The sequence below is a fragment of the Saimiri boliviensis genome, chromosome 12, assembly GCF_048565385.1.
Source record: "Saimiri boliviensis isolate mSaiBol1 chromosome 12, mSaiBol1.pri, whole genome shotgun sequence".
In the NCBI taxonomy this organism is placed as follows: domain Eukaryota; kingdom Metazoa; phylum Chordata; class Mammalia; order Primates; family Cebidae; genus Saimiri; species Saimiri boliviensis.
The window spans coordinates 15,605,271-15,630,915 of record NC_133460.1 but is presented as its reverse complement, the minus strand read 5'-3'; the positions used below and the strand labels follow the sequence as shown (position 1 = coordinate 15,630,915).

Here is a 25,645-nt window from a genome sequence, read left to right as displayed (position 1 = left end):
TAAAAATTAGCCAGGCATGGTGGTGAGTGCCTGTGGTCCCAACTACTCAGGAGGCTGAGGTAGGAGGATTGCTTGAGCCTAGAAATGGAGGCTGCAGTGAGCCATGATGGTACTATCACTGCACTCTAGCCTAGGTGACAGAATAAGGTCTTGTCTCAAAAAAAAAAAAAACAAGAAGAAAAGAAAAAAGAAATATATATGCTTTTCAAAAATACATAGAATATATATTTAAAATGCTAATATATCAGGTCAAATATAAACTTTAAAAATTCCAAAGGCAGAAATTGTACATGTCAAATTATCTGATAAAAACAAATTATAAATAAATCACATCAGGTCAACAGAAAAATCCAAATATTTAGAACTTTTAAAAATCCTTCATACAAGTTATTTTGGGGAAAAGAGGAAATTAAAATGGCAGTTTCTGTTTATGTACAAAGCAACAAAAGAAACTCTACCTTTCAGAACTGATAACATGTAAACAACCCTATAATCAGAGCCAAAATTGTTATTTAAGTGTTTTTATTAAAAAATAATTTAAAAAATAAAGTGTTTCACATGAAAGAAATAAAGAAAAGAACAAAATGACCCAAAGTAGCAGGTAGACAGAACCAAACATAATAAAAGCAGACATTACTGAAACAAATAATAGAAATAAATGTTAAATAAAACCATGGCCTGGTTCTTTGATAAGATCAATAGAATAAAAATCCAGAGAGGCAGGGCATAGTGGCTCACGCCTGTAATCCCAGCACTTTGGGTGGCCAAGGCAGAAGAATCACTTGAGGCCAGAAGTTGGAGAACAAGCTGGGCAACACAGCAAGACCCTGTGTCTATGAAAAATACAAAAATTAGCCAGGCATGGTGAATGCCTGTGGTCCTATGGTCCCACCTACTTACTTGGGAGACTGTGGCAAGAGGATAGATTGAGTCTGGGAGGTCAAGGCTGCAGTGAGCGATGGTCACACCACTGCCCTCCAGCCTGGGTGACAGAGTGAGACCCTGCCTCAAAAACAGAAAAAAAAAAAAAGACTCTCTAGAGAGACTTATCCAGGAAAATAGAGTAATATTTTGAGATTTGGAAATAAAATCCGGGCATGGTGGCTCACGCCTGTAATTCCAGCACTTTGTGGAGGTCGAGTTGGGTGGGTCACTTGAGGTCAGGAGTTCAAGATCAAGACCAGCCTGGCTAACATGGTGAAACCCCATCTCCATTAAAAATACAAAAATTAACAAGGCGTGATTGTGCAAGCCTGTAATCCCAGCTATTTGGAAGGCTGAAGCAGGAGAATCGTTTGAACTCAGGAAGCGGAGGTTGCAGTAAGCCAAGATCACACCACTGCACTCCAGCCTGGGCAACAGATCGAGACTCCATCTCCAAAAAAAAAAAAAAAGAATTCGAAATAAAAAGGGAGTTTAGCCAGAAATACAGTGGAAACTTAGAAAGCTGTAAGAGAATATTTTGTCAATTATATGCTAATAACATTATACTTCTGAGATAATTTTATGGCACTTTTAAAAAAGCTAAGTTATATGGTGATTGCCGCTTACTAGCAGTTTTCCTAAAACAGCAGTTCCGACATTCCTAGAATATGCTGGGTTTTCTTTGGTAATATCTTATTTAAGATAAGATATTCATAAGTGAGTTTGTTATATAGTTGTTCATTGTGGCATGATTTCCAGGTTTTGATATGGCTTTCACAAAAAGCATGAACATCTTTTATTTCTCCGTGCCTGGATACAATTTATATAGAAGAAGCATTGCTTATTTCTTGGCTATTTGGAAGACTTTATCTAAAAATCCTGTAGGTCTGGTGGATTTGGGGTGGGAAGCTAGTTAACATTCAGAGTTTTGTTTCCGCTTACTGTTTTATTTCAGATTTCTAAAACTGTGGACAATTAGTTACATTTTTCTAGAAAATAATCTACTTCATTCAGATTTTCAAATTTAATTGCACAGTTTTGCAAAGTACAAAGTCATTTCATTTCTTCTCTGTTATGTTGTTTCCTCCACCCTGTTTCTTGTGTGTGTGTCTTTTTTTTAAGCAGAGTTTCATCTCACCCAGACTGGACACCCAGACTGGACTGCAGTGGTGCCGTCTCAGCTCACTGCAACCTCTGCCTCCTTGATTCAATCGATTCTCCTGCCTCAGCCTCCCAGGTAGCTGGATTACAGGCGTGTGCCACCATACCCAGCTGATTTTTGTATTTTTAGTATAGATGTGGTTTCACTATTTGGCCAGGCTGCTCTTGAACTCCTGACCTCAAGTGATCTATCTTGGCCTCCCAAAGTGCTGGGATAATAGGCATGAGCCACTGCACCCGGCCCACCTGTTTCTAATGTGTTTTTGAGCTTTCTTCGTTTTTTGTTTTTTTTTTTCCCCTGATTAGTTGACTTTTCAATTATTTATTTTACTCTAACCAACTCACCCCAAAGAGTTTGCTCTTACATTAATTAATTCTATTTTTTTTATGTATTTTCTTTTCTTCTTTTTTTTTTTCTCCTTTTTGTTTTTAGACAGGGTCTCACTCTGACACCCAGGCTGGAGTGCAGTGCAGATCATGGCTCACTGCAACCTCCACCTCCCAGTCTTGAGTGATCCTCCCACCTCAGCCTCCCAAGTAGTTGGGACTGGCTGGGCATGGTGGCTCACACCTGTAATCCAAGCACTTTGGAGGCGAAGATGGGCGGATCACCTGAGGTCGGGAGTTTAAGACCAGCCTGACCAACATGGTGAAACCCCGTCTTTAAAAAAAAAAAAAAAAAAAAAAAGTAGTTGGGACTACATGTGCATGCTAGCACGTCTGGCTAATTTTCGTATATTTTGTGGAGTTGAAGTTTTGCCATGTTGCCCAAGCAATCCACCCGCCTGGGTCTCCCAAAGTGCTGGGATTGCAGGCATGAGCCACTGCGCCCGGCCACTCTTTTTATTTTCTAACTCACCCATTTATTATTGTCTTTCTTCTTATTTCCTGGAATAGTTTGTTGTTTTTCTAACTTCTTTGAGTGAATACTAAATTCACTTCCTTTATTTGTCCTACTTTACTTATGCCTTTGTTTAGGGCTCTGTCTGTTCCTCTCTACAACCCAGCTTTAGTCATAGGACAGAGGTTTTGCTATGTATTAACTTCATTTTATTATTCAAGATGTTGAGAAATTTGGGTTTAAATTTTTTCTTTGATCTGTCTCTCTCTGTGTCTCTCTCTCCTTGTGCCCCCCAAACACCCTCCCTTTTACCGAGTGGTGGGTGGTAGAATTTTCCCCTTCTAATTTTGTTGGTCTTGCTCTGTTACCCAGGCTGGCTTCAGTGGTACAAACACAGCTCATGGAAGCCTCTCTCTCCTGGGTTCAAGAGATCCTCCTCCTTCAGCTTCCCAAATAGTTGGGACTATAGGTGCACACCATTAAGCCAGGATAATTTTTGTATTATTTGTAGAGACAGGGTCTCACAATTTTGTACAGGCTGGTCTCAAACCCCCAGGCTCAAGCAATCCTCCTGCCTTGGCTTCCCAAAGTGCTGGGATTACGGGCATGAGCCATCACCACAGTCTCTACTCTTTCTCCATTTTGAATTTTGTTAAGATTTTCTTCATGGCCTGATACATCACCTATTACCATGAAAATTCCATAGGCACATAAAAGATGTATTCTCTATTATCAGTGTACAGCATTTGACATAAATGACAAGGTCAACCTTATTAAACATACATTCAGATCCTCTAAATATTTTTTCTTAATTGTTTTATCTATTGTGGGCTGGGAGAGTTGAGCTGTAGTCATATGTTAGTTTTGGTGTCTAGTGGAAGCTGATGCTGTGATTATTTTGATGCCATTTTCTTTTCTTTTTTTAAAATTTTTTATTTCTGTAGGTTTTTGTGTAACAGGTAGTGTTTGGTTACATAAGGTCTTAAGCAGTAATCTGTGAGATTTTGGTGCGCCCATCACCTGCGCAATATACACTGAACCCAATTTATAGTCCTTTATTCCTCACCTTCTTCCCATTCTTTCCCCCTGGGTCCCCAGAGTCCCTTGTGTCATTCTTATGCCTTTGCGTCCTCATAGCTTAGCTCCCACTTATGAGTGAGAACATACGGCGTTTGGTTTTCCGTTCTTGAGTTACTTCACTTAGAATAATAGACTCCAATCACATCCAGGTTGCTGCGAATGCCATTAATTCATTCCTTTTTTTTTTTTTTTTTTTTTTTTTTAGACTGAGTCTCTCTCTGTTGCCCAGGCTGGAGTGCAATGGTGCAATCCTGGCTCCCTGCAGCCTCTGCCTGCTGGGTTCAAGCAATTCTCCTACCTCAGCCTCCTGAGTAGCTGGGACTACAGGCGCCCACCACCGCACCCAGCTAATTTTTTGTATTTTAGTAAAGATGGGCTTTCACCGTGTTGTCCAGGCTTGTCACAGACTCCTGAGCTCAGGCAAACTCCCTGCCTCGGCCTCCCAAAGTGCTGGGATTACAGGCATGAGCACCGCGCCGGGCCAATTCATTCCTTTGGGCATTTGGGTTGGTTCTACATTTTTGCAATTGTGAATTGTGCTTCTATAAGCATGCGTGTGCAAGTTTGATGCCACTTTCTGTTGTGTTCTCATACCGAAGTTTTAGCCTAACTCTTGGTGCCCTTTGTCATTACAAAATGCCCCCATTTGTCAAGGTTGCCTCATTTAACCTTAGATTAAACATTGTCTGATATTAATATCATGAACTCCACTTTCTTTTTCTTAACCTCATCTGGTATGTCTTCTCTTACCTTTTTTAAAATATTTATTTCAACAGCTTTTGGGGTACAAGTGTTCATTTTGTTACATGGATGAATTTCATAGCAGTGAATTCTGTGATTTTAGTGTGTCTGTCAACAGAGAAGGGTACATTGTACCTAATGTGCAGTCTTTTACCCTTAGCTCCCCCCCCCACCCTTCTCCTTCGGAGTCTCTAAAGTCCATTTTATCATTCTGTAAGGTGTATCTTTACTTATGCTTTTAATTTCAGTTTTCCTAAGAAACTGTATGGCATATTTTTTTATTTTCAAACAAAAGTCAGGTTTTGCCTTTTTGGTCTCACCTAAAAGTCTTTCTCTTTAAATTGCTTTTTTGTTTGTTTGTTGTGTTTTGTTATGTTTTGTTTTGTTTGAGACAGAGTCTCACTCTGTCCCCAGGCTGGAGTGCAGTGGCATGATCTTGGCTCACTGCAACCTCTACCTCCTGGGTTCAAGCCATTCTCCTGGCTCAGCCTCCTGAGTAGCTGGGATTACAGACACCTGCCACCATGCCCAGCTAATTTTTGCATTTTTAGTAGAGACGGGGTTTCACTATATTGGTCAGGCTGGTCTCGAATTCCTGACGTCAGGTGATCTGCCCACTTCAGCCTTCCAAAGTGCTGGGATTACAGGCATAAGCCACCATGACAGATGCAAATTGCTTTTTTTTTTTTTTTTTTTAACTCCACGTACGTTCACTGCAGTAACAAATACGATTTGTCTTCATTCTCTCATTTTATATTTTTTTGTTTTATTTCCTCTGTTTTTATAATGTCAGACAAGCACTGTGTTTGCTTTGCTTTATTCTGTATCTATGTATTTCCAGTCATTTTTTGCTTTATACTTTAGATAGATAGATAGATAGATAGATAGATAGATAGAATGACTACTGCAGTATGCTTTATGCTTTTAGGTTGGCTTTGTACTTTTAGATAATATTTTAAGCCTCTATTTCCAGATTTGTCAATTTTAGAAAACATTTTTCAATTTAATAAACTGTCAATTCTAGAAAAAGATCTGTTAATTTACTAAAATATTTTTCAGTGGCTCATGCCTATAATCCCAACTCTTTGGGATGCTGAGGCGGGTGAACTGCTGGAGCTCAAGAGTTCAAAACAAGCCTGGGCAACATGATGAAATGCCAAGTTCAAGTGATTCTCCTCCCTCAGCCTCCGGAGTAGCTGGGATTATAGGTGCCCGCCACCACACCCAGCTAATTTTTGTATTTTCAGTGGAGATGGAGTTTCACCATGTTAGCCAAGATGGTTTTGATCTCCTAATTTGTGATCCACCCGCCTCAGCCTCCTAAAGTGCTGGGATTACAGGCGTGAGCCATTGCGCCCAGCCTACAGCATAATATTCTGTAGTGTAAATGTGTCACACTTTTACCATACTCATTGATGGTGCAATTAACTCATTAATGGAGCGAGTAATTAATGCCCAGTGTGGCAAGAAATAGAGACATGATCATGTTTCTACAGAATTTGTAGAGTTTGTAACTGATACAGTCCCCAAAGGGTATAATCTTTCAACAATCTTAAAAACATCTGTACTCTCTAGTCCTAGCTGCTTGGGAGGCTGAGGAAGGAGGACTTCAGGAACCCAGGAATTCAAGGGTGCAGTGAGCTATGATTGCACCACTGCACTCCAACCTGGGCAATGGAGTTAGATACCGTCTCTAAAATCCAAGCAACCAACAAACCAAAACCTGTGCTCTTTAATTCAGAAAGTCCACGTATAAAAATTTATCTTAAGATAATTATATGGCTGGACACGGTGGCTCATGCCTGTTGTCCCAGCACCTTGGGAGGCTGAGGTGGGAGGATTGCTTAAGTCCAGATGTTTCGGAATAGCCTGAGCAACATGGTGAAACAAGTCTCCATGAAAAACATACCAAAAAATTCCCCATCTCTATAAAAAGTACAAAATTAGCCAGGCATGGTGGTGCACACCTGTGATCCCAGCTGCACAAGAGGCTGAGACCGTGGAATCACTTAAATGTGGGAGGTGGAGGCTGCAGTGAGCCATGATGGCGCCACTGCAACTCCAGCCTGGGTGTCAGAGCAAGACCCTGTCTCAAAAAAAAAAAAAAAAAAAAGATAATTAGATAATTATAGAAGAGCCTAATGATTACTCTGCAAGAATCATTATGGGTGCCTTATTTAGAAGAGCAAAAATGTTGGAAACAACCCAAGTATCCAACATTAGAGAAAATGGTTGAGAAAATTACAGGTCTATCCAGTGGAATCTACAGGGCCATTAGCAGTGCAAGCAGGTGGTGAAGGGACCTTAATCTTATTTGCAGAGAGGCTATGCATAGGCATGCTGGTGTTTTTCTTGCTTGCTTGCTTGCTTGCTTGCTTGCTTGCTTTTTTAAAGATGGGGTTTTACCATGATGGCCAGGCTGGTCTTGAACTCCTGATCTCAAGTGATCCACCCACCTTGGCCTCCCAAAGTGCTAGGATTACAGGCGTGAGCCACTGAGCCCAGCCATGCCGGTATTTTTCATTGTACTTTCTTTTTTTTTCTTTTTCTTTTTCTTTTTCTTTTCTTTTTTTTTTTTTTTTTTTTTTTTTGAGAAGGAATCTCACTCTGTCACCAGGCTGGAGTGTGCAGTGGCACAATCTTGGCTCATGGCAACCTCTGCCTCCTGGGTTCAAGCGATTCTCCTGCCTCAGCCTCCCAAGTAGCTGGGATTACAGGCACCCAACACCATGCCCAGCTAATTTTTGTGTTTTTAGTAGAGACAGGGTTTCACCATGTTGGCCAGGATGGTCCCAGTCTCTTGACCTCGTGATCTGCCTGCCTTGGCCACCCGAAGTGCTGGGATTACAGGCATGAGCCAACGCACCGGACTTTTCCATTGCACTTTCATTGGCTTTACAATAGGTAAAAATGATTTCTCAATTCTGGCAATAGAGTAACTCTTAGTCCTGGTTCTGGTGAAGGCAAGACAGTTGTGAGCATGCGTATATGTGGTGGTGTGTAGGTACACACACATACATGCTCAAACTCTTAAACCGGAGCTTCTGCAAAAGTATGTAATAAGCTGGAGAAAATCATTTTCACCAGCATCACCTCCATGAAGAGCACTGGGTTTATTTGAAAGAAATGTCTTGGTGAATTGTTTAGAAGAGGATATGAGTTCACAAATGATCCCAGTGTGTTCAGAACTGCCTTACAAGAGGCAAGCAGAGGCCTCCTTTAGTTTACTCCAGAGGAAGTGAGAAGAGAGAAGAGGGAGTGTGAAGATGTGTCTGGAAGTCCCCAAGACACCCTCAGGTTTGACGATTTGCTGCAAAGGCTCGCAGAACTCAAAAAAGCTATTGTATTCAGTTACAGCTCAATACAGTGGAAGGATACCAATTAAAAATCAGCAAAGGGGCCGGGCTCAGTGGCTCATGCCTGTAATCCCAGCATTTTGGGAGGTCAAGGCAGGCATGTCACTTGAGCTCAGTAGTTCGAGAAGCAGCCTGGTCAACATAGCAAAACTCCATCTTTACTAAAATACAAAAATGAGCGGGGCATGGTGGCTGGCGCCTATAATCCCAGCTCCTTGGGAGGCTGAGGCAGGAGAATCACTTGAACCCAGGAGTCGGCGGTTGCAGTGAGCCGAGATCACGCCACTGCACTCCAGCCTAGGTGACAGAGCAAGACTCTATCTCAAAAATAAATAAATAGATAAATAAAATTAGCAAAGGAAAAAGGTGCTCAGGGCAGAATGCAGGCAGGAACTTGTAGCTGTAACCTCCTAGAGAGTTTTATGTGCAGTGCTTAATTCCCCCAGCCAATGATGTGTGACAACACACACAGAACTTTGCCAACCGGGGAAGCTCGCCTGAGCCTTGGTGTCCATGGCTTTTATTGGGGATTAATTACCCCATGTCCAGCCCCTCCAGAGGTCAGGCTGATACAGCATGACCTCAGGCCCACACCATAAATCATGTTGTTAGCATCAACTATCTGGCATGGCTTAAGGCCCCAGATATAGAAAAGTCCTCTTATCGGGCAGAATATTTTGAGGGCTTAGCAGTTATATTGCAAGAACAGGTCAAGGGCCAGTCCTTCCTCTGAGATGTGCAGGGTTTAACCATTCCCAAGCCTGTTGAGTTAACCCTGTAGTGACCAGAAGAGAAGGGGAAATGAAGGTAAGGAGGCCGGGTGTGGTGGCTCACACCTGTAATCCCAGCACTTTGGGAGGTGGAGGCAGGTGGATCACCTGAGGTCAGGAGTTTGAGACCTGCCTGGCCAACATGGTGAAATCCTGTCTCTACTAAAAATACAGAAGTTAGCTGGACATGGTGGCGCTCACCTGTGATCCCAGCTATTCAGGTGGCTGAGGAAGGAGAATCACTTGCAACTTGGAAACAGAGATTGTAGTGAGCCAAGATCATACCACTGCACTCCAGTGTGGGAGACAGAGTGCGAACCTGTCTCTAAATAATAAAATAAAAAATAAAGAAGGGAGATATCAGAAGACTCGTGTGTAGGGTGCCTTGCAGTAATCCCCAAATCTCATACATGCGCACACACACACACACAGACACACATGCACACACGCACACACACACACACACACACACAGCCTATAAGAAATCCCAAAATGTTTTCTGTATACGAAGAGCTTATGGAAATCTGTGAGCAGGTAGAGTTTTGCATCAGAGAAAAAGTGTTTGATTGGGGCAAGGGTGGTGGAGAACAGAAGTGGGTCAGACAGAAGCCAGGAGAAGTAAGGTACGAGGCTCCGCAGAATCAGGGGGAGGGTTACAGGCAGATTCTAACATCAGAGGGGCAAGATTTGAAGTGGAGAGACTGATCTGATGAGGAGGAAGGGCAAACTAACTTTATTTTTATTTATTTATTTATTTACTTACTTATTTATTTATTTATTTTAGAGACAAGGTCTCACTCTGTCACCCAGGCTGGAGTGCAGCGGTACGTGCAATCACAGCTCACTGCAGCCTTGAACTCCTGGGCTAAAACAATCCTTCCACCTCAGCCTCCCGAGTAGCTGGGATTACAAGTGCATGCAGTTAAACCTGGCTCATTTTTTTTTTTTCTTACAGAGGCGGGATCTTGCTATGTTGCCCAGACTGATCATAAACTCCTGGCCTCAAGCAATCTTCCTGCCTTTGTCTCCTAAAGCACTGGGATTACAGGCATGAGCCACCACATTCAGCCTGGAAAGAATTTGTAAATGGTCCCACCCCAGTTGAGTCAGAGACTGAGAGAATCAGGGTGGAGCGTTAGGTTGTTATTGGTTTTTAATTCACTGGGTGAATCTAATGTGTAGCCAGGCTCAAGATCCACTCACTGCTCAAAGGTGTTTTCTTCACAGTCATAACAATGGTCTTGTTCCATATTACCTTAAAATCGTTTCTCAACCTTGGCACTATTGACATTTTGGGGAGGATAATTCTTTGTCCTGAGGGGCTGTCTGGTACATTGTAGGATGTTTCTTTTGCAGTATCCCTGGCCTCTACCCAACTATAGGCTCATAGCACTCCCTCCCCGGTTATGACAATAAAATATGTCTCCAAACATTGTCAATGTCTTCTAGTTGGTCAAAATTGCCTCTGGTTGAGCACTACTGCCTTGCAAGAATTATTGAAGGTGAGGCCAGGCACAGTGGCTCATGCTGTAATCCCAGCACTTTGGGATGCCAAGGCGGGCAAATCACAAGGTCAAGAGATCAAAACTATGCTGGCTAACACAATGAAACTCCGTCTCCACTAAAACTACAAAAAATTAGCTGGACGTGGTGGTACCTGCCTGTAATCCCAGCTACTTAGGAGGCTGAGGCAGGAGAATCACTTGAACCTGGGAGGAGGAGGTTGCAGTGAGCCAAGATTGCGCCACTGTACTCCAGCCTGGGAGACAGAGCAAGACTCCATCTAAAAAAAAAAAAAAAAAGAATTATTAAAGATGTCACTTGTGGAAAATTTGCTTGCAGGGACAAATCTCTCCCTGCAATTTCTCTTTGTATGCTCTGCTAGGGTATCGATCAAATCTTTACGAGGTGGTAGTGGCGGTGGTGGCGCGAGGCAGCTGATTGTGAATTCCTTGTCAGTGGAAAGTTGTGAGTGGTTGTACTGAAGAAATGGTACATAGCAACATAAATGGGAAACCTGAGAAATGACACTCAGGAGAATAAATGAGCCAGTGCAGTGGATCACACCTGTAATCCCAGCACTTTGGGAGGCCAAGGTGGAAAGATGGCTTAAAGTCAGGAGTTTGAGAGCAGCCTGGGCAGCATAGCAAGACCCCTTCTCCACAAAAATGTAAAAATTAGCTGGACATGGTGATGCATGCCTGTGGTCCTACCTACTCAGGAGGCTGAAGTTGGGGGATCACTTGAGCCCCAGAGGTCAAGGCTGCAGTGAGCTATGCTCACACCACTGTACTCCAGCCCAGGTGACAGAGCAAGACCCTCTCTAAAGACAAGAAAAAAAAACCATATATAGCAGGGGTAGTGGTGACAGCTGGAACAAATCTCAACTCCAGCATTTACTCACTGGCTTATCTTGGTTGTCTAGTTAGTTTTTAGTAACCAAAGCCACTCCAAAACTTAATTGCTTAAAAGAACACTACTCTTGGCAGGGCACGGTGGCTCACACCTGTAATCCCAGCACTTTGGGAGGCCGAGGCTGGTGGATCATTTGAGGTCAGGAGTTCAAGACCAGCATGGCCAATATGGTGAAACACCATTCTCTACTGAAAATACAAAAATTAGCAGGGCATGGTGGTGTGTGCCAGTAGTCCCAGCTATTAAGGAGGCTGAAACGGGAGAATTGCTTGAACCTGGGAGGCAGAAGTTAGTGAGCCAAAATTGCGCCACTGCACTCTAGCCTGGGAAACAAAGGGAGACTCCGTCTCAAATAAATAAATAAAAATAAAAGAACATCACTCTGTACTGCTCATGAGTCCGTCGATCAGTGGGGATGGTTTTTCTGGTCTCATCTAGACTTTCTAATATATCTGTGATCAGCTGTAGGCTGGAGTGGTGGCTCTGCTGATCTCGGCTGGGCTCCGTCCCATGCCTGGGCCTCAGTTGGAACAAATGGACTCCTCTCATCCTGCAGAAGGCAGGCCTAGCCCTGTGCACATGGCAACAACAGGGTTCCCAAAGAATACGTGGAAACTGACGAGGCCTCTTGAGGCCCAGGCTTGGAACTGACCTATCATGATGCCAATGGCCCTGTTGTGGTCCAAATAGATCACAAGGCCAGTGGCCAGGAAAACGAATTTCTCTCTTAATAAGAGGTGCTGCAAAGTTACTTAGCAAAGTGACCACAGTGTGACAGGCAGGGAGGAGAGAACTGTGGTCAATCTACCACATTTGGGAAAACTGCTGAACCTCGTTAAGCCTCAGTTTTCCAATCTGTAGAACAGGGATAGTGTTACCTACCCCAGAGTTGTTAAGAAGATTCCATGACTAGTACATAGTTAGTGCACTACTAATGACAGTTATTATTGCTGTCATATCATTCCTCTCTTTAATATATTTCAGTAGGTGGGGCGTGGTAGCTCACACCTGTAACCCCAGCACTTTGGGAGGCTGAGGCAGGAGGATCACTTGAGGCCAGGAGAGTTTGAGAGAAGCCTGAGTAACATACCAAGAAATTTTTTTTAGTTAGCTGGGCATGATGACACATGCCCGTAGTCCCAGGTACTCAGAAGGCTGAGGTAGGAGAATCCCTTTTACCCAGAAGTTTGAGACCACAGGGAGCTAGGATTGTACCACTGCACTCCAGCCATGGCAACAGAGCAAGACTCTGTGTATTAAAAAATTACACACACAAACACACACACACACACACACACACACACATATTTGTATATTTCAGTGCTTGCACTTTACTGAGTGAATATGTGTGATTTACAAAGCCTTCATGATCTGGACCAGTCCCTCGACTCTACCCCACTTCCCCCGAGGGGCTTCAGTGCCTCTGAACTCCTTAAGCAGTCTGAAAATGGCATCATGCTTGCCTCCATTGTTATCACCAAGGCCATGCTTTCCACCTGGTATTGGCCACTGGAACAATTAGATGCAGCAGAGATGCAGTCTGCTCTAGGGCCTACTTCTTGCCCTGCCTTTCCCTCCCGCTCTGAGAAGAGGAAATTATTTACCCTTAATCAAAGCCAGCCATGACCTTCACTAGAGAAGAACATGGAGCATTCAATGTCATTGAATTACACTGTGAGAAAGTCGGTCTCCCTTTGGTTGCTTTTCAGCACTTCTGATTAAAACGGAGAAAGTTTCATTTTGTGCTAGTGTTCCTTTAACACCTCTCTGAGCCTTGCCAGCCTCCCTTTTCAACAGAGTGAGCCTGAGTCTCCGAAAGTTCAACAGGAAAAAGGTAGTAGCTAGAAGGTGACGACACATAATTAGTCTTATTGTTTTCATGGTTTCTTTCTTTCAGGGCTAGTGATGTTAATTTCACATTTTTCACAGTGCAATCCAGTTTCCTTCAAAACCACATTTATTTGACCAATGAAATGAGGATCAATTTAAAGGGGGAAAGAAGCCTTAAACAAATAACAATGTGATAGTCAAGACAAAAATAGAGAGGGGAAACTTGAGGGATGAGTTTGGAAAAATCCTGAAATAGATCAGCTGTACAAGCTCTTCTAATAAAAGTCCTGGCTGGGTACTCAGGCTTGTAATCCCAGCACTTTGGGAGACTGAGGTGGGTGGATCGCTTGAGCCTAGGAGTTTGAGACCAACCTGGGCAACATAGTCTGTACAAAAAATTAAGTATTAGCTGAGTGTGGTGGCATGCCCCTCTGTAGTCCCAGCTACTTGAGAGGCTGAGGTGGGAGGATCACTTGAGCCAGGAGGCAGAGGCTGCAGTGAGCTGAGATTGCACCACTGCACTCCAGCCTGGGCGACAGAGCAAGACTCTGTCTCAAAAAAAAAAAAGAAGAAGAAGAAGAAGAAAAATCCTATTGCTCCTATAGAATTCCTGGTTGTTCGAGTCATGCCTTTGTCAGACACTAGATTCACAGTCTGTGAGGGCAGTGACCGTGTCTTCCCAGCCTTTGCTCCCGGCTCCTTACAAAAGTGCTGGCAAATTCAAGCACTCCAGTTCCATTCGTGGGAAAGGACTGAGTTGCCAGTGATTCATCATTCTGTCCTCAGCTGAATTGTGTAATCCCTGTGGTGCCGGCAGAAGGAGGAGTAACAGTAGTTGTTGTAGCAGTAAGAATAGTAATAGTAATAATAGCAGCTACAGTAATAGGAGTAGTTGTTATTATAGTAATAGTAGCAATCACTTATCGAGTTCATGATCTGAGCCAAGTATTAGGCTTAACCCACTCATTTCATTCTCATTATGACCCTATGAGGCAGCTACCTTTTTTTTTTTTTTTTTGAGATGGTCTCGCTCTGTCACCCAGGCTGGAGTGCAATGGTCTAATCTCTGCTCACTGCAGCCTCCACCTCCCAGGATCAACCAATTCCCATGCCTCAGCCTCCTTAGTAGCTGGGACTACAGGTGCATGCCACCATGCCCAGCTAATTTTTGTATTTTAAGAAGAGACGGGGTTTCACCATGTTGCTCAGGCTGGTCTCAATCTCCTAAGCTGAAGTGATCCACCCACCTTGGCCCTCCCAAAGTGCTGGGATCCCTGGTGTGAGCCACCACACCCAGCCAGCTACTCTTATTATCTCCATTTTACAGATGAGGACATTGAGGCTTAATGAGGGAAAATAATTTGCCCAAAGCCACTTAGCTGGGAAGTGGCAGAGCTGGGAGTCTAAGGTCAGTCTCACTCCCAAGCTGTTGCCTTTCAGGACCGCAGAGACACCCTTTCCCACAGGCGTCGCCCAGATGCAATGCATTGCACCTTTCTGGAGGCAACAGGACTGCTGCTTCAGCAATTGATGTATAATTTAAGGGAATTCTGAAGCAGCCTGGATATTTAAATGATGTCTTCGTCGTGCAAAAATCTGCTTCTCTTCAATCCATAGTCTCCCCAAATTCAGTAGAATGTCTGAGAACTCTCCTGCTGTACTCCCTTTCCAAACATCCACTTGGCCCCACCTGTGCCCTGCTCAGCCTCTGATCTCTCTCATTTCACTGAAGAAATGAGATTCAGATGGAAAAATACTGGTACAAGCTTGACCGAGCTTCTCTTAACAGACACTGTGCATCACGCATCAGCTGCTGCTGTTGCTATGGTGACAGCCACAATTTCTCCCAGACAGCTTGGGTCTGAAGGCAGGGTGGACCCATGGGGAACAAGTGGATTTCTCCAACCTGTCAGTCCCTCTCACCTTGCCCGTTTCTCTCACCTCCCCCACTCCCACCAGCCCCCACACTTCCTTAGATGATGCTGACAGGGGGTACCAGCACCCCCAGGCCATCGTAATTAGCATCTGGCCGTGGTCCCAGTCTCCTGGCAGCACATCCCTCACCTTCCTCGCCAGCCAATCTCCTTTCCCCGGCAACCCTCCGACTGCACTGCAGCAGCTGCCGCACCGGCACAGCCCCCGCGCCAAGGTCACCCACCGCCAGCACCAGCAATGACGAAGCACCCGCCTGCTCCCTGGGTGGACAAGACACCGTTAATGCCTCACTGTTGTCTAAGCCATTTGGAGTCAGAAAATTGTGATTCTAAAACAAAAAAGAGAGGTTGTCCTTAGGAAGACGGGTGAGGCTAAACTCCAGTTGCTGGAGGTGCTGAGAGATTCATTCAGCTTAAGTTCTCCAGCGGAGAGGGAACTGAGCAGGAGGGGCATAAGACATTCCGGAAGGGTGAGGAAAGAATGAGAAAAGTTTGCGCGTCAATGCGGCTTGGACTCTTGCGTGCTGAAGATGCTGGTGGCGATGAGGAGGAGGATGCTGGTTGGAATGATGGTGATGGCAAGAGCTCCATTTATTCAGCATCCATGATGTTGAATAAATGCCTAGACACTGCTCTTTGCACTTTTGCAGGCACTAGGCCCTGCAGTTCTTGCACTGACCAGGGAGTAGTATGTGATACCCACGTGGCAGCTACTGTTCACTGTACCCATTTCACAGACAGGGAAATCGCACCTAGAAAACACCCTGAGAAAACAGTCACAGGAATCCAAAATGTGAGACGTTTCCATGACAACTAGCTTGGATGGGCTCTTCAAAATGTCAACATCAGGCCAGGCATGGTGGCTCACACCTGTAAATCCCAGCACTTTGAGAGGCCGAGGCGGGAAGATGGCTTGAGCCAAGGAGTTCAAGATCAGCCTGGGCAACATAGTGAGACCCTGTCTTAATGAAATTAAAAATATATAAATCGGTGTCATTTACAAAAGGGTAGAAATCTTTTCTAGAAAAAAAAGAGTAAAGAGACAAAAACCAAATGTAATTTCTGATCCTATATTGGATCCTGACCAGAAAAATTAAAACAACCATAAAAGACATTTGAGGGACATTTGGTGAAATTTGAATATGGACAGCATGTGAGATTGTGTTAGGAAATAATTGTTAATTTTCTTTAAGTGTGATTCTGGAGTTGTGTTTGTATAGGAAAATATTCTTTGCCTATTTTTTATTTTTTAATTTTTTTTTTTTTTTTTTTTTTTTTTTGAGACAGGACCTCACTAAGTTGCCCAGGCTGGAGTGCAATGGCTTGATCACAGCTCTCTGCAACCTCAACCTTCTGGACTCAGGTGATCCTCCCATCTCAGTCTCCTGAGTAGCTGGGACTACGGGTGTATGCCACCACACCTGGCTAATTTTTGCTATTTTTTTAGAGACGGGAGACTCGCCATATAGCCGAAGCTGGTCTCCAACTGCTAGGCTTAAGTGATCCTCCCACCTCGGCCTCCTAAAGTGCTGGGATTAGAGGCCTGAGCCACTGTGCCCAGCCTGTTCTTCTTCTTCCATGATACAGGCTGAAGTATTTAGAGAAGAATTGTCATGATGCCGGTAACTTATAGGTATACTTACACACATATACTTGTATTTACATATAAATACAGCAAAATATACACACGTTTTGAACCTAAATAGTTCATCATTATAGTCGTCAATAGTACTATTCTGGCTGGGTGCAGTGACTTATACCTGTAATCCCTTTGAGAGGCCAAGGCAGGAGGATTGCTTGAACCCAGGAGTTCAAGATCAGCCTGGGCTACATAGTGAGACCCCTATCTCTACAGAAAGTATTTTAAAATGTAGCCAGGTACCCAGGCATGATGGCACACACCCGTAGTCCCAGCTACTCGGAGGCAGATGTGAAAGAATCTCTTGAGGCCAGGAGTTTGAGACTAGCCTGAGCAACAAAGCAAGACTCCCTCTCTACAAAATTTTTTTAATTAAAAATAAAAATAAAAAAGGATAATACTATTCTTTCAACTTTTCTGTATGTATAGAAACTTTAATAATGAGAGTCACAAAGGAAAGTACAAAAGTTAGTAACTTGCCCAAGACTGAAGGTCACACAGCTACCAAATTTCGAAGTGAACTCAAATCTGGTCCTCTGGGCTTCAAAGCTATGTTCTGGAACTGTGTTCCACAGCCTTCCCAGAGAGAGGGCTTTGCTCGCCTAGGGATGCCAGCAGGTCCACTTTGCAAGGGGCCATGTCCCAGGCAAAGATAAGGAAGTCGATTCTGGCAGAATGTGAGAATCCCACCAGCTCAGGCACTAAAACAATCTTCCAACAATGCATTCAGGAAATTTATTTTATTTATTTATGTTTTTGAGACAGTATCTCACTCTGTCACCCAGGCTGGAGGCTGTGGTGCGATCACAGCCCACTGTAGCCTCAACCTCCCAGGCTTAGGTAACCCTCCCACCTTAGCCTCCCAAGAAGCTGAGACTACAGGCACATGCCACCTTGCCCAGCTAATTTTTGTGTTTTTTGTAGAGATAGAATTTTGCCAGCCCAGGGCTTGTCTTGAACTCCTGGGCTCAAGTGATCCACCTGCTTCAGCCTCCCAAAATGCTGAGATTACAGGCATAAGCCACCATGTTCAGCCTCAAGAAATATTTCTATGAGACAACCATGTAACAGGCACTAGCTGAAGTGATGCAGTTCAATTAGGTGACATCACCCTCATGACAAAAGTCCTCACCCTCATACAGCTTGGTGTATCCACATTAGGTAATGTTCTCAAAAGACCCTGGCATCAGATACCATTCAAAACATTTTTTTTCACAGTTACAGTCTAGGAAAGAAAGCTGGGAACCATAGTCTATAGTCTATGACCTTTTTTATTTGTTATTTTTTGAGACAGGGTTTGGCTCTGTCACCCAGGCTGGAGTACAGTGGTGTGATCATAGCTTACTGCAGCCTCAACCTCCTCAGCTCAAGTGATCTGACCCTCCACCTCAGCCTCCTGAGTAACAGGGACTACAGGCTTGAGCCACCACACCAGCTATTTTTTTATTTTTAGTAGCAACGAGGTCTCAATGTGTTGCCCAAGCTGGTCTCAGTTAAAGTAAGTTTGAATTTAATAGAGGATCACTTGAGCCCTGGAATTCAAAGCTATAGTAAGGCTATAATCATGCCACTGCACTCCAGCCTGGGTGATGGAGGAAGATTCTGTCTCAAACTATATATATAAATAAAATAAAATAGTATTAAATGATTCAGGGTGCCCTAAACGATGAGTTGCCGGTTTGCCAGATGGCATTAATAATCTGGAGCTAATTGGAAAGAGACTTTGCAAGTAATAGAATCTAAATTTCAGGTGAAAGTGGGCCATCCTTTCCTCTCCATTGCAACAGAGTCCTACATAAAAGCAGACAAATTCAGTGTATTGTGACAGAAGCTGGGGCTCTGTAAAGGAATCCTTTTAAGTATTATTTATTCTCTTACAACACAGCCCCCACCACACACACACACACACACACACACACCTTTGTCTAAGTCTCAACAATCATGTGAAGTAAACTTTTCTTTGAAAGATCACAAGAAAGATTACAGAAAAGCTGCCAAAGTAACCATCACTGTCAAGACACCCAAATTCTCCATCCACCAAGCAGTGGTGATTCACACCTGTAATCCCAGCACTTAGGGAGGCTGAGACAGGAGGATCACTTGAGCCCAGGAATTCAAGACTAGCTTGGGCAACATACTGAGACCCCCACCTCTACAAAAAAATTTTTTTTAATTAGCCAGGTGTCATGGCATGTTCCTGTAGTCCCAGCTATTCAGGAGGCTGAGGTGGGAGGACTGCTTGAGCCCAGGAGTTCAAGGTTGCAGTCAGCTATGACGACATCCCTGCACTCCAGCCTGGGTGACAGAGAAAGACCCTGTCTCAGAAATCAAAAACATTCTCCAACCAACAGAAATTTCATGTAATTTTATCATCCCAACATGGGGAAAATAATTAAGGAAACACAAGTCATGTTGTGGACAGAGAGAACACACTGGAATGAATTGCAGGAGAAATACAAAAAGATACTTTGCATGAGAAATGCTGTGATTCTTCTTAGGTAGGACATGCCTGAACTTCCTAAGATTTCAGGCTGCCGAAGGACACAGATGCATTTTAGCTTTAAAAGCTATCCAGTCTGAGGACAGTGGATCACACCTGTAATCCCAGCACTTTGGGAGGCCGAGGCAGGTGGATCGCGAGGTCAGGAGTTCAAGACCAGCCTGATCAATATGGTGAAACCCCGTCTCTACTATAAATACAAAAAAATAGCCAGGCATGGTGGTGTGCACCTATAATCCCAGCTACTTGGGAGGCTGAGGCAGGAGAATGGCTTGAACCTGGGTGGCAGGAGGTTGTAGTGAGCCAATATCACACCACTGCATTCCAGCCTGGGTGACAGAGTGAGACTCTGTATTTAAAAAGGGAGGCTATCCAGTATCTAAACGGGGACTCATTTTTGATATGGGAGTACCCACATAGGCTCTAGGAATTCATACCACCTCATCCTTTGCACTCCTGGAGACCTTTACTGCTCCGTCTACTGGAGGTTACACAACTTTATCGTCACAGAGTCCAGGATGTCACACCCTTGGTTTTTCTTCCTACTCTCCCCACTTGTCCCAAGCAATCCTGTTCATCTTGCCTAATGGAACTATTCTCCACCAATGCATTAGGGCTAAATGGAAAAGGAAGGGCTGGCAGCCTCCCAGAGACTGAAATAACCTCAAAGATGGACATTTAATTCTGATAATGCCTCAGAATTCATATACGTGCCAATAAGATAAAAAGAATCAAGAATGATTTACACCCACTTATCTCCAGTTGCTCACCTCTCAATCACTCCTCAACCTTCTCCAATGCCCACTCCCTGCTTCTAAAATTGTTCGCATCAAGGTCACTGATGACTGTCTTTTTGCACCAATGGAGACTTCTTGATTTCTTTCATTTTTTATTTTATTTTATTTTATTTATTTAAGATGGAGTCCCTTGCTCTGCCACCCAGGCTGGAGTGCAGTGGCACGCTCTTGGCTCACTGCAACCTCTGCCTCCCGCATTCAAGCGATTCTCCTGCCTCAGCCTCCCAAGTAGCTGGGATTACAGGCATGTGCCACCACACCACACCTGGCTAATTTTGTTTTTAAGACAAGTTCTCATTCTTTCACCTTGGCTGAAGTGCAATGGCATGATCACGGCTTACTGCAGCCTCAACCTCCCAGGCTTAAGTGATCCTCCCACGTCAGCCTCCCAAGTAGCTGGGACTCAGGCACACGCTACCACACTTGGCTAATTTTTTATTTTTTGTAGAGACAATGTCTTGCCATATTGCTCAGGCTGCTTTTGAACTCCTGGATCCAAGCAATCCACCCTGGTCGTTCTCCCAAAGTGCTGGGATTATAGGCTTGAGCTACCACACCCAGCCAAGACTTCTTGATTTCTTGACTGCATTTGATCACTCTTTTTCCTTCCAATTCTCTTCTCTGCAGAGTCCATGACATCCCACTCTTACCTCCCCGACTGCTCTTTCATCTTTTATTTTTACTTTTTCCTTTTACTTTCTATTTTCTTTTCCCTGTGCTTTAGAAGTTCATATTCCTCAAGGTTCCTCTAGCCTTCTTTTCTCTCTACTTTCACCGGTATGGCTTTAAATATCACTGCGTGCCACTAACTTTTTATTGTCTGTCGCCAATTCAGGCATCACTTCTGGGCTGGTGTCCAGTTACCTCCTGAACATCATCTCGTTGTCCTACAGATTCCTTAAATTCAACATGTCCAACTCTGGCCTTTTCATCCTTCCTTAAATCTACTCCCTCTCCAGTTTTCTTTTCCTTCTTTTTCTTTTTCTTTTTTTACTGAGACAGAGTTTCACTCTGTTACCCAGGCTGGAGTGCAATGGTGCGATCCTGGCTCACTGCAACCTCCACCTCCCGGGTTCAAGTGATTCTCCTGCCTCAGGCTCCTGAGTAGCTATGATTACAGGCACCTACCGCCATGCCCAGCTAATTTTTGAATTTTTAGTAGAGATGGGGTTTTGCCAGGTTGGCCAGGCTGGTCTCAAACTCCTTACCTTAAGTGATCTACCTGCCTTGGTTTCCCAAAATGCTGGAATTACAGGCTTGAGTCACCATGCCTGGCTCCCTGTTCAGTTTTCCTTTGCTCACAGAAGGCACCAGAATCTGCCAGTTGTCCAAACTTGAAACATGGGAGTGTCATCCCGAACTCCACTCACTCACCGCATGCCATCAATCACAGACCATGTGAGCTCCCTGTCAGGTAGCTCGTGAATTACATGCCAACCGTCTTGTTTCTTATGCTCACGATCTCTCTAGTGGCCTTGTCTTGTCTCTGCTCTGCAGTAAACTCCAGGAGGGTTTGAGCTGTGTCTGTCTTGTTCCCTCTTTTATGCTCAGTACCTAAAATAGTGCCTGGCACAAAGTAGGTAGCCAGTACATATCTGTTGGATGAATGAGTAACTTGTCTGTCACCTCCTCCCTTGAACTGTTTGTTTCCTCGGTTCCCTCCTTTCATATCCATTGTCTGTGTGGTTGCTGGATGATCTTTGCTTTGGTAAGTGTCCTGCAAGATGGCGCCAGGGATTCTTGCCTTCTGATATTCATGCCCTTGTATAATCCCTTCCCCATGACATGAGTGTGCACTGGATGTAGTGAAACACTTCTAATAAATAGAATATGGGGCTGGGCGTGGTGGCTCATGCCTGTAATCCTAGCAGTTTGGGAGGCCAAGGTGGGCGGACTGCCTGAGCTCAGGAGTTTGAGACCAGCCTTGGCAACATGGCAAAACCCCATCTCTACTAAAAATACAAAAGATTAGCCAGGCATGGTGGTGCATGCCTGTAATCCCAGCTACTCTGGAGGCTGAGGCACGAGAATCACTTGAGCCCAGGAGACAGAGTTTGCAGTGAGCTGAGACTGTACCACTATACTCCAGTCTAGGCAATAAAGTGAGACCCTGTCTCCAAAAAAAGACTATGGCAAAAGTGATGGAATGTGGCTTCCAATATTAAGTGATATAAAGCTTCTGTTGTGTGTGCCTTTGCCTCCTTGTCCCTCTCTGAGAGAAGACAGCTACCATGCTGTGAGCAATCCCATGAAAAGGCCCACCTGGCAAGGATCTGAGGCAGAAACTCTAGCCAACAGCCATCAGGGAGGTCTGTTAATGACCAATGTGTGAGCTTAGAAGCAGATTCTCCCAGCCAGGTATGGTGGTGCATGCCTGTAGCCCCAGCTACTTGAGAGGCTGAGCTGGGAGGATCGCTTAAGCCTGGGAGGTCAAGGCTGCAGTGAGCCAAGATCACACCACTGCACTCCAGCCTGGATGACAGTGTGAGACCCTGCCTCAAAAAAGATTCTCCCAACTTGAGCCATCACATGAGACCATAGTCCTGGCCAACACCTTGATTGCAAACTTAGGAGAGACTGTGAGATAATATTTATTGTTTTAAGATGCTAAATTCTGGGGAAAATTGTTATGCAGATATAGATAACTAATACATGACCCAAGGGTTCATTTCAAACTGCAAACTCTAAACCTTCTAATTACCTGAATTAACTGTGTATATATACACACTAGGAGTTCAGAGAGACTAAGTCAATCTAAAAGTGTTAATACGAAAAGACCTTTAAGACATTGAATTTTTTTTTTTTTTTTTTTTGAGACAAGGTCTCTCTCTGTTGCCCAGGCTAGAATGCAGTGGCACAATTCTTGGCTCAATGCAGCCTCGACATCCAGGGTTCAACAATCTTCCTACCCAAGCCTACTAATTAGCTGAGACTACAGACGCATGCCACCATACTTGACTAATTTCATTTATATATTTTAGAGACAATGTCCCACTATGTTGCCCAGGCTGGTCTTGAACTCCTGTACTCAAGCAATTCTCTTGCCTCGGCCTCCTGATAGCTAGTGATCTCAATATCTAGTGATTTCCTGGGGGTGCTTAAGAAAGACTTAACTTTTGTCCACAATTTTTAAAACTTTTATATGAAGAATATATTTGGCCAGGTGCAGCAGTTCTTGCCTGTTACCCCAGCACTTTGAGAGGCTGAAGGCAGGAGGATCACCTGAAAGCCAAGAATTCAAGACCAGCCTGGGCAACATAGCAAGACCCTGTCTTTATTTAAAAAAAAAAAAAAAAACCTGGGCATGGTAATATGTGCCTGTAGTCCTAGTGACTCAGGAGGTTGAGGAGGAAGGATTGCTTGAGTCCAGGAGATCCAGGCTACAGTGAGCCATGAACATACCACTGTATTCTAGCCTCAGTGACAGAGTCAGACACTGTCTCATATAGTCTCATATATATATATATATATATATATACATATATATATATAAATACATGTATATATGTATATACATATATGGAAGAATATAATGTGTTTATATATATATTTAAGAGATAGTCTGATTAATAAATAAAAGCCTTCCTAATAAAAAATAATATATACTAATAATGTATATAATATATAAGTAGACCGGGCGCGGTGGCTCAAGCCTGTAATCCCAGCACTTTGGGAGGCCGAGGCGGGTGGATCACGAGGTCGAAAGATCGAGACCATCCTGGTCAACATGGTGAAACCCCGTCTCTACTAAAAATACAAAAAAACTAGTTGGGCGTGGTGGCGCATGCCTGTAATCCCAGCTACTCAGGAGGCTGAGGCAGGAGAATTGCCTGAGCCCAGGAGGCGGAGGTTGCGGTGAGCCGAGATTGCGCCATTGCACTCCAGCCTGGGTAACAAGAGCGAAACTCCGTCTCAAAAAAAAAAAATAATAATAATAATAATAATATATAAGTAATATATTTATAATACATATATTATTTATTAGGAAGGCTTTTATTTATTAATCAGATACTGTCTCTTAATAAATAATCAGATAAATATTATTTGTTTATTGTCCTGATAAATATTATTACTGTCCTGATAAATATTATTTATTTATTAGGAAGGCTTTTTTTTTTTTTTTTTAACAGCACCTTTCTCTGTCACCCAAGCTGGAGTGCGGTGGTACTATTTCAGCTCACTGCAACCTCTGCCTTCCCTGCTCAAGCGATCCTCCTCAGCCTCCCAAGTAGCTGAGACGGTAGGCATGCACTACCATCCTCAGCTAATTTTTAAAAAAAGGAGAGACTAGGTCTCACTATATTGCTCAGGCTGGTCTCAAACTCCTGGGCTCAAGCAATCCTCCTGCCTTGGCCTCCCAAGGCAGTAATTAGATAGTAAAGTACTTAGATAGTAAAGCTTTTGGTAATAAAAATGAAATAACTCAGAACTATATCAAACCAAAAGTAAAAGTCCATGTTAGCCCCATCTCGCCAATTTATCATTATTAACAATTTGTTTCATATTTCATACCTTTTTCTAAATCTAATAAATAAAAAGGATCCTATTTTATTTACTGTTTGTTAATCTCTTTTTTTTTTCTTTTTTTGAGACAGAGTCTTGCTCTGGTGCCCAGGCTAGAGTGCAGTGGCACAATCTTGGCTCACTGCAGCCTACACCTCCTGGATTTCAGTGTTTCTCCTGCCTCAGCCTCCTGGGTAACTGGGATTACAGGCATGCTCCACCATGACCAGCTAATTTTTGTAATTTTTAGTAGAGACAGAGTTTCACCATGTTGGCCAAGCTGGTCTCAAACTCCTGACCTCAGGTGATCTGTCTGTCTCTGCCTCCCAAAGTGCTGGGATTGGAGGCATGAGCCACCGCACCCGTCCTAACCTGTTTTTTTTTTTTTCTTTAGTGGTATATTGTGGACATCTTTTCATAATCACTTGTAGTGAGCTACTAATTTTTTCTGCATAGTTGCATGTCATTCAATTGTATACATTTCTTGTAATTAATCCAACTACTAAAATATAAGCTCCATGAAAACAGAACTTTTTCCAATTTATTTGCTGCTCTATCCTTGGGGCTAGAACAGTGCTTGACGCTTAGTAGGCACTCAACAAATGTCTAAGTGAATTAATGTAATTAGTTAACTACTGATAGACACCTGGTTTGATTGTACCCCAGTACGTTACTATTTTCACACTACTATAATTATTTCCTTGAAATAAATTCCTAAAGATGAAGCTGCTGAGTCAAAAGGGATGCATATTTTAAAACATTGTAACATGTTGCCAAACTCCTCTGCATTTAGCTTGTACTATATTATATTCCTACCCATCTGTCGATGAAAGCACCTCTGTTCCCCATGGCCTCGCCAGTGTGAGTATTGTTCATCTCTGACGTAAGTTGTGATAGGACAGTCAACTGTAAATGTCATATAGGGGAAACAGAGTGACTATCTTGTGAAACTGGGCAGAATGCATAGAGTCTACCAGATCTGCTTGAGAAATTAATATAAACAAAGAGTGCATCAGTCAAGGGTCCCAGAGGGAAATGGAAGACATGTTCAAATTAGGTCATGGAAGGAGGACTTGTCTACTTTTTGTTTGTTTGTTTGTTTAGGCAGGGTCTTGCTCTGTCACCCAGGCTAGAATGCAGTGGCGTGATCTCAG

General features: G+C 43.6%; 1 protein-coding gene and 1 pseudogene across 5 annotated transcripts in view; one reads left to right on the top strand and one right to left on the bottom strand.

The window, feature by feature from the left end:
- Positions 1-25,645, top strand: part of TNRC6A (trinucleotide repeat containing adaptor 6A) — a 219,020-nt gene that overhangs the window by 46,805 nt on the left and 146,570 nt on the right. The window lies entirely within an intron of this gene.
- LOC101046426 (putative uncharacterized protein FLJ45256) lies at positions 7,666-8,175 on the bottom strand (annotated as a pseudogene).